Consider the following 9,936-nt stretch of genomic DNA (forward strand, 5'->3'; position numbering starts at 1 on the left):
TGTCCACATTATACACATAATTAATCAAAAATAACTAAGAATATATGATAAATAATTAACTAATTATGCACATATCAAAATACCCCACACTTGACTTTTGCTTGCCCCCAAGCAAAATTAAATTTTAAACATATTAAAATCACATGTAATAACTCCAATCCAACCCAGCCATTATGCCAAGACCGCAACGCATGCATTTGTGTCTAAAATTTCCTAAAAACCCCCCATACTTCAAATACTCACAATCCTCATAAACATTCGCCCACTCACCCCGAACTATGCTCATTTTATTCAACCCTCCGAATCCATCCTCAGAAAATCTCTTTACCCTCAAGGTATTTTTAATTGAGCAACCCAAGCACACATATTCTAGAATTACAGCTTTTCGATACCACTATGGAGCTCTTTGAATTCTCCACTTTCTTGACATTTGATCTTTGATATCTTTGAATTCACCAACTTGTATTGACCTTTGGTATCTTCAACTTTTTGGATTTCTTGGAATTTTGATCTTTAGATCTTCACTTCATTTGCTCCAAAATTCCTATAACTTTTTCTAGCAATTCTTCTCTTTTTTTTTCATGTATTTCTCAATATATATATTTTTTTCACTCAAATCCCTACATGCTTAAGCAGGGGCGCTCAATCTCAACCTTTATTGGCTAATGATAAAAACTTTCCTGGATACATTTCAGGTTTAGGCTGCTAAACATATTGCATCCCTCAGGCTGAGCAAGGTCGTGTTTTTGTCTCATGATTTCACTGAAATAAGGAAGCCACAAATGCACTAGAACGTATATAGGCTCAACTAAACATTTGGGTCTTCATGCAATTATTAACACAATTCTAATATGGAATCCTAATTTTTTTACCAGAATTTTCTAATTTAAGACCTAAGCATTTTTGGTATGCAACAAATTTTTAAAAATTAGCCTAAATTAAGATTCTAAGTGTTCTAAGATGTGACTAACCCCCTATCCCACACTTATTTTATGCAATGCCCTCATTGCATATTATACCAACTAAAAATGCAAATAGAGAGAAAGTTGGAACAAACTCCCCTGGGGTAGCAGTCGCTAGGTTGACACTCTCTTCTTCAACTCCTTCTTCTAGTGACTTTAACCATGGGAACAGCTCATCCATGGCACGGGCGTCATACGTCTTGTGTGGTTGATAGCTTGAAAAACTCCAAGGAAAAGGGTTGTTGCACAATCTTCAGTAGTAATTCATAAAGAGTATATGAATGGTGCAGAAAAACTAGCCAGAGCAAATCAGAAACTCTTCCTGCAACAGGCTACTCGGTGAGTAGGTGAGCAAACTCAGCGAGTAGAACTCGATGGCAAAGCAGTTCGTGCAAAAGCAGATGTACTCGCCGAGTAGTGTTAGTGCACTCGGCGAGTAGAGCTTATATTTCCAGAATTCTATGAACCGCTGTCTCTCTTTACGTTGGTGTTGACATGGAAATATAAATGTACTCTCCCGTGAACTTCCTAAGCAGCAACACTTCATAAAACTCTCGATTCGTACGGACTCAATCCTAGGAACAAGACTCCATAATCACTCATAAAGACTCTCATTCCTCTCTTGACCCTTCCTAATTAGCATGCTTCCTAGCTTCAATACCTGAAAAGAAAACTAAAAGTAACACTAATATGTCAACCACATAGCCAAATTCAACATGTCCACAATTGTCTTAAAACAAACATCATAACCAAAACAAAACAAAATAAAATAAAATCTTCATTCTTCCTCTTCCATTCCGGCTCCTCCAGCTCCACTACCTCCTTCTCCACCCCTTCTTCGCATCCTCTCGTCCCAATCCATAATATAAGGGTAGTCGGGTCCAGGTCGTGGGGCAATATGCATTTGTTGGAAAAGATACTCGAAGGATTGATTGGTGTAATTAACCCCTCGCCCAATATCATCCAAGTAGTGTCGGTACTCCACTTGGTTCCAACCCTCGTTATCCTCCACCGGAATAACCGGTGGGTCTACCTGTACCCGCTCGCTCCTTGGCCTAACCCGCCTTCCCGACTCCTCAGGGACCGCCGGCTCATCCTCATTAGGGATAGTAAAAGAATCACCAAAATTTTCAACTATCCGAGCCCTCCTATAAAGTGCAGTGTTGAACGGAGGAGGGTGGATAATCGTTAGCGCTTGAGCTTGCGGCAAATCCAAGATCCCAAATGATTTTGCAAGCCGAGTAATGAACATGCCCCCATTGATCTTCGAGTTTATCTTCTCCTTGACCTCCCCCTCCGCAAGAAATTTAGCAATGCAGTACGGGAGGTTGCAGAAGACGTCGGGAGTGATGATACTCCACAAGTAAAAGATATCAAGGGTGGGAACCTTGTCCCTATCCTTCCACATGTTGATCGTGCTTGCAACGAACCGGTGAATGAGTCGGTGGATTGGAGAACGGATATGACCTTCTTGAGCAGTGGAAGGTATGTAGACCCGGGTAGCAATTGTACTCCACCATGTCGATGCCACCACCTCCTCGGGAAGTTCTTTGTAGGTATTCTCCAAGAAGGCTTCAAAGTAATCCGTCATCGACATGTCTTGATCGTAGATGCCCAACCGCCAAGAGAACTCAACCATGCTGCATTGTCGCAGCTCCCCACCCAAAGAAAACGAGATCGTGTTAGGATTGTAAAACTCACTACCACCGTGGAATGAAATGGTAGCAAAGAATTCCCAGCACAACTCCGCGTATACTGGCTCTTGGATTTTGAACAATTGCAACCAACCATCACAAGTGATGTTGGCATAACCCAAGTTACAATCTTTCACCAAATATGGAGTAAGTTCCTCTTCCAAGCCAACATTGCCCATCCATCCCCAATCTACTGCATTTGGTAAGTGGATTTCTTTCTGTCGCAGTGCTTCCAACCTGTTTAGGGCTCGAGTTTTGGAGGATTTAGAGGTGATTTGTTGAAAGGCTAACCATAGCATATCACCATGGCCTCCTCCACGTGATGATTGACCTCTTCTTGCCATGCTATCTGCATAAACATACCAAAAACACAGCAACAAACAACACCCAATAATTAAAACAGGAAAATTTTTGATCTTATTGTGACCTACTCGCCGAGTACACGAACATACTCGCCGAGTAGTATGAACTTCTTGACAGATCGAGATCGGATCTGTGTAATCTGTTTAATAGTCCAAATTGTTCATAGGGTTTTGTTGTAATTACTTATCTAGCCATAGATCTTGAAGAAATTACTCCTAACAACATCTAATTCATGAGTAAATCAAAGCCCTAAAAATTGGGAAAAACTCCCCAAATCCGAAATCATAACAAATATGGGAAGATATGTGATAAAGATTGAACCTTTCATAAAATTAAAGGGTAAAGATGTTACCTTGTTGCTTGAATGAAGAGAAAGAAGAAGAAAGTTGGAGAGATCTTGAAGAATGCTTAGAGAGGCGGCTGAGAGGAAGTGCTCAGCGAGTGTTGGGATGAATTGGTGAGTAATAAAAATTTTTACAGGTTTTATTTTACTGGGTTTGAACCGGCTACTCGCCGAGTAGAATGGGTCTACTCGCCGAGTAGACACGCGTGTCATCGACTTTTGGCTGTAAGTGGACATTTACTCGCCGAGTATAGTCGATATACTCGCCGAGTAGATGTCACAGGTTGAAATTTTTTTTAAATTTGCCCATTTTACTGTATGAATTCATTTGTTTAACCCTTCCACCCCACACTCAAAGCATAGCTTGACCTCAAGCACTTAGAGACATAGAATAAACGAAGAAGAATGAAAAAAACAATATGCAAAATAAAGAGAAGGAAAGAAAATGCAAACTTTGAAACTCGGGTTGCCTCCCGAGAAGCGCTTCTTTTGATGGAGTCATTAGCTGGACTCCGCCCCATCTACGTGTTTGCAATTCCGCACAGTAGCAGTTCCTCCAATCCTTCATTTCGGGGGACACCTTCTTCATATTTCTTCACTCTATGACCATTGACTTTGAATGGTGTTCCGTCTCTTGATATTAATTCTATAGCCCCATGAGGAAACACCGTCTTGACCAAAAAGGGACCATCCCACCTTGATTTAAGTTTGCCCGAGAAAAGTTTTAATCGGGAATTGAAAAGTAGTACTTTTTGGCCTTCATGGATGTCTTTGCTCTTGATTCTTTTGTCATGCCATCTCTTGGTCTTTTCTTTATAGAGCCACGAACTAGAATAAGCCTCATTTCGGAGTTCTTCAAGGGCATTCATTTGCATTAAACGGTTGGTCTTCAATTCTTCTATATCAAAGTTGCACCTCTTTAACGCCCAATATGCCTTATGCTCGATCTCAACCGGTAAATGGAATTGCTTTCCATAAACTAACCTATATGGTGTAGTACCAGTAGGTGTTTTGAAAGCGGTACGAAATGCCCATAGCACGTCATCCAATTTATCTGACCATTCCTTGCGGTTGCTTCCCACCGACTTCTCTAAAATACGCTTCAAGGCTCGATTGGTCACTTCAGTTTGTCCACTCGTTTGTGGATGGTATGACGTGGAGAACTTATGGGTCACCCCATATTTCTTGAGCACTTTTTCCAATTGATCATTGGCAAAGTGTGTGCCTCGGTCACTAATTAGGGCCTTTGGAACACCAAACCGGGAGAATAGTTTCTTTAAGAATCGTACCACTACCCGTCCGTCATTTGTAGGTAAAGCCTGCGCCTCCGCCCATTTCGAGACATAATCTACCGCTACTAGTATGTACTTGTTTCCTTTGGATGTGGGAAAAGGTCCCATGAAGTCAATGCCCCATACGTCGAACACCTCACACACTTGAATGCTATGTTGTGGCATTTCATTTCGAGATGAAATGTTTCCCACCCTTTGACAAGCATCACATTCTTTGACATATTGGGCTGCATCTTTGAAGATTGTAGGCCAATAGAACCCAATGTCAAAGATCTTCTTTGCGGTATAGTGTGCTCCATGATGTCCTCCTGTGGGCCCGCTATGGCAGTGTTCTAGTATTCTTCGGCTTTCCTTCCCGAACACACATCTTCTTATAATTCCATCCGCACAACTTCGAAAGAGGTATGGATCGTCCCAAAAGTAATATTTGATCTCTGCAAAGAATTTCTTCTTTTGTTGACTACTATAATCCTTCGGGACGTAATTTGTAGCTAAATAGTTAGCTATGTCTGCGAACCATGGCTCCTCTCCCACGGACACCATAATGTATTCATCCGGAAAGTCATCTCCATCCTTATCTTCTTGCAATTGCGGGCTCTCGAGCCTAGATAAATGATCGGCCGCTATGTTCTCCATTCCTTTCTTGTCTCGTATCTCTATATCAAATTCTTGAAGAAGCAGCACCCATCGTATTAGTCTTGGCTTGGCATCCTGTTTGGAAAACAAATACTTGATAGCCGAGTGGTCAGTAAAAACAGTGGTTTTAGATAAAACCAAGTAAGGGCGAAACTTGTCAAAAGCGTAAACCACGGCTAACAATTCTTTTTCAGTAGTAGTATAATTCTCTTGGGTGGGGTTTAAGGTCTTGCTTGCATAATAGATGGGTTGAAAGTGCTTATCAACCCTTTGACCAAGGACCGCTCCTAGTGCATAGTCACTAGCATCACACATGATCTCAAAGGGTAAGTTCCAATTTGGTGCTATAATGATCGGGGCATTAGTTAAATTTTCCTTTAGAAAGTTAAATGCCTCTAAAAACTCTTTAGTAAAATTAAAGGGTGCATCTTTTAGTAATAATTGTGTTAGAGGTTTCGTGATTTTGGAAAAATCTTTTATAAATCGCCGGTAAAAACCTGCGTGTCCCAAAAAACTTCTAATGCCCTTCACATTAGTTGGTGGGGGTAATTTGGCAATGGTGTCGATCTTTGCCCGATCCACCTCAATTCCCTTTTTAGACACTTTGTGTCCCAATACTATACCCTCGTTGACAATGAAGTGACACTTTTCCCAATTTAGGACCAAGTCGGTTTTCTCACACCTAGCAAGCATTGAGTCAAGATTTGTGAGACAGTTATGGAAAGAAGATCCGAATACAGAAAAGTCATCCATAAAGACCTCCATGAACTTTTCCACCATATCATGGAATATGGCGGTCATGCACCTTTGAAATGTCGCAGGTGCATTGCATAGTCCAAATGGCATGCGTCTATAGGCGAAAGTCCCACTTGGGCATGTAAAGGTGGTCTTTTCTTGGTCCATTGGGTCTATGGGTATTTGAAAATACCCTGAAAACCCATCTAGAAAGCAGTAATAGCTATGGCCCGATAGTCTCTCTAACATTTGATCTATGAAAGGAAGGGGGAAATGGTCTTTTCGAGTGGCATCGTTTAGCTTTCGATAATCGATGCACACTCGCCAACCGGTTACCGTTCGCGTTGGAATTAACTCGTTCTTTTCGTTGGTGATGACCGTCATTCCTCCTTTCTTGGGAACCACTTGGACCGGACTCACCCATGGACTATCGGAAATGGAGTAGATGATTCCTGCATCCAAAAACATGACCACCTCCTTCTTGACGACTTCTTGCATGTTCGGGTTCAATCGTCTTTGATGTTGCACCACCGGCCTTGCTCCTTCTTCTAAATTGATTTTGTGAGAGCAATAGGATGGGCTTATTCCCTTGATGTCGGAGATGCTCCATGCGATGGCTCTTTTCCTTTTCTTCAACACGCGTACAAGCTCCTCCTTTTCCGTCTTGGATAGGTCCGAGGCTATGATCACAGGCTTCTGATTTCCTTCTTCCAGAAAGGCATACTCCAGATGGTCAGGTAGTGTTTTAAGCTCCAATTTGTTGTTCATAGTGACGGACTCGCCGAGTGCAGATTTGGTACTCGGCGAGTTGGTAACTGCATTCACGACTTCTGGCTTTTCTTCAGATGTACTCGGCGAGTAGATCGGGTCTACTCGGCAAGTAGGGCTCTCAGATTGCTTCTTTATTTCTTCATACTCCGCTTCTTCCAACAGTCTTTCAATCTCTAGTAAGTCCTTTTCTGGGTCAAATGCTTCATCCAAAGCTGCAAACTTACTGGAATCTTCAGGTATGTCTTCTTCCAATAGTTCGTCAAGCATGTCGATTGAGAAAGTCGTGTCGTCACTACTCCTTGAGTACTTCATGGCTTGGTCTACCCCGAATGTCACTGAATCGTCCCCAACTCGCAATGTGAGCTTAGAATCTCTCATGTCTACGATAGTGCTAGCTGTGTTGAGGAAGGGCCTTCCAAGGATAATTGGCACTTGCGGATCCGCCTCCATGTCGAGAATGATGAAATCAGCCGGGAAGACAAATTTGTCCACTTTCACTAGCAAATCTTCACAAATGCCTCTTGGGAAAGTAACAGTCTTGTTTGCCAAATGAATTGCCATTCGAATTGGCCTTGGCTCCGGGAGGTCTAGCTTCTTAAAGAACGAGTATGGCATAAGGTTCACACTTGCTCCAGAATCAGCTAAGGCATGAATTGCAGCCAAGTTGCCAAATTGGCAAGGTAAAGTTAAGCTCCCCGGATCACCCTTCTTCTTTGGTAACTTGTTTAGCATTGCGGCGGAGCAGTTCTCATTAAGCACTACCTTCTGCACTTCCTCTATCTTTCTTCTGTTAGTGAGGAGTTCCTTAAGGAACTTAGCATACTTGGGCATTTGCATGATGGCTTCAATGAAAGGAATGTTGATTTGAAGAGTTTTAATATGGTCTAGAAACTTCTGATATTCCTCTTCCTGCTTCTCTTTCTTGGCTCGGGCTGGGTATGGCATTGGAGGCTGGTATGGTTTCAAGGGAGGTTGTTCATTCGTTTTAGCAGGGGTACTCGCCAAGTCCATCGGCCCTACTCGGCGAGTAGGACTCTCAGATTGTGAATCTTGGTTTTCTACTTGTTCTTCCGTTCCTTCCTTCTGTGAGTCCTTGGTTGCTTCATTTCGAATGGGGGCAAGGGGAGTGATGATCTTCCCGCTTCTTGTTGTGATAATATTTACTTGTGCGCCTCGTGGGTTGTTCTCGGTTTTGCTAGGAAGCTCACCCGGTGACCTTTGGTTTAGTTGTTGAGCAAGTTGCCCAAGCTGCGTTTCTATGTTGTGGATGGATGCTTGCTGGTTCCTGAGCATTGTTCTTGTTTCTTGGATAGCAGCATCATGGTCACTATGTCTTTTCTCGGAAGCGGCCACAAATTTAGTAAGCATATCTTCCAAGCTTGGCTTCCTCTCTTGCACCGGCTCCTCCTTTTGGTAAAAGCCTCTCCCTTTTTGTCTATACTTCTCCTCCTTGGCCTTCTTGTACTCTTCGTAAGGCAGCCACTCTTTCTTTTGTTTGCGCCAGTCCTCATCATATCGGTCACCGCTCGAATAACATGCTTGTGCCTTTTTGTTGCCATTCTCATCCAAATCGCAATCTCTAGTAAGGTGAGGTCCATTGCAGTTTTCACAACCCACCCGTATGGATAGTTTGATCCATTTTGTCCATTCTCCTATCCATGGTTTTTAACATGGCCATGACCGCGGATAAATCTTCAGTAGCAGCGCACGCGACTCCCCTCGTGACATCATTCCTAGGGTTGTGGTATTCTCTAGAGTGTTTAGAGAATTCTTCAATCAATTCATTAATCACCGGGGGGTGGCTTCTTTGTAAGCGGGCCTTGTGAGTCTAGCAACTGCCGGGTCGTGACATTGACTCCATCATAGAAGATGGAAACTTCTTGCTGGCTGTTTAGATCATGGTGTGGGCAATTTCTTAGCAGACTTTTGTACCTCTCCCATGCTTCATATAAAGACTCTCCAGCTTGTTGTTCAAAGTTTGCAATGGCCTTCTTCATTTTGGCTATCTTGGATGGTGGGAAAAAGTGATCAATAAATTCTTCCTTCATTCTGGCCCAAGTAGTGACTGATCCGGGGGGAAGTGACTTGAGCCAGTCTTTAGCAGCACCCTTGAAGGTTACCGGAAGCATACGAAGTAGTTGAGTTTCGCGGGTTACATTTGGAATGTTGAAGTAATCAGCAACATCATTTACTTCATCCAAATGTTTGTAGGCATCTTCATGATCTTTCCCATAGAAAGGTATTTCCTTGAGTGAAGCTAGGATATCACCTTTTAGCTCGAAGGTAGCAGTCGCGGGAATTGCGGGTTGCACAAGTCCCGGGCCATGGTCGTCGCGCATCCTCTTCTTCCATTCTCCCATGGGGATTTCATCAATGTTAGCCATAGTGAACGCTAACTCTTCCTCCGATTCAGTTGCTTGCTCGTACGTTGCCTCCTCTTCTTCCTCGGTCTCGTATCCAATATCTTCTTGAATTGGCTCCTCAATTATCAAAGAAGCGCTAGAAGCTCCTAATTTACTGCTCTTCTTTTTCCCAAAAACAGTCTTCAAGTTGGACAATGGTGATTTCTTTGGTGTGCTTGAACTCTCCACGTCCTTCCCTTTGTTTCTTTTCAATGCGGATTCGGGGTCTTCAAACGGGGGTACCAGTGGTGTGTTTGCTCCTCTGGTCATGAAAGTCCTGAAATCAATCAAATAAAAAACGTAAAAAGAACAAAAAAATTGTAAAAATAAAAAAAATATTGTTGACTAAACTGCTACTCGCCGAGTAGGTGCGATTGCACTCGGCGAGTATCAGTGATATTTCAAAAAAAAATTTCTAAGTTTTAAACTAACTAAAACAGATACTAAAACCTAATTACCAGTTACTAAATTGCAATAAATGAACTTTATGCAAGTAAACTCACACAAAGGATCGAAAAAATTAGGAATTAGCTTAATTATTTAGAACCGTTCCCCGGCAACGGCGCCAAAAACTTGATGTGTGTAAATTCAACTAGTTTTATCCCTACTTTTTATTAATAATTTGAGCACACAAAGGCAGTGAACCTGTCTTTAAGTGGTATAGATTGATAAGTGAGGTATCGAACTCAGGGAACGGAAAATTAAACTAATAGCTAATTTTAACTAAAACAAATAATA

General features: G+C 42.3%; 1 non-coding gene across 1 annotated transcript; it reads left to right on the top strand.

Annotated features, from left to right (window-relative positions):
- The first annotated feature begins 8,689 nt into the window (after positions 1-8,689).
- LOC145019059 (small nucleolar RNA R71) lies at positions 8,690-8,796 on the top strand. The gene has a single exon (XR_013667378.1). It is a non-coding gene; the product is annotated as a small nucleolar RNA R71 (small nucleolar RNA).
- The last annotated feature ends 1,140 nt before the right edge of the window (positions 8,797-9,936 follow it).

Source organism: Lactuca saligna, chromosome 9, assembly GCF_052625555.1.
Source record: "Lactuca saligna cultivar CGN05327 chromosome 9, ASM5262555v1, whole genome shotgun sequence".
NCBI classification, from domain to species: Eukaryota; Viridiplantae; Streptophyta; class Magnoliopsida; order Asterales; family Asteraceae; genus Lactuca; species Lactuca saligna.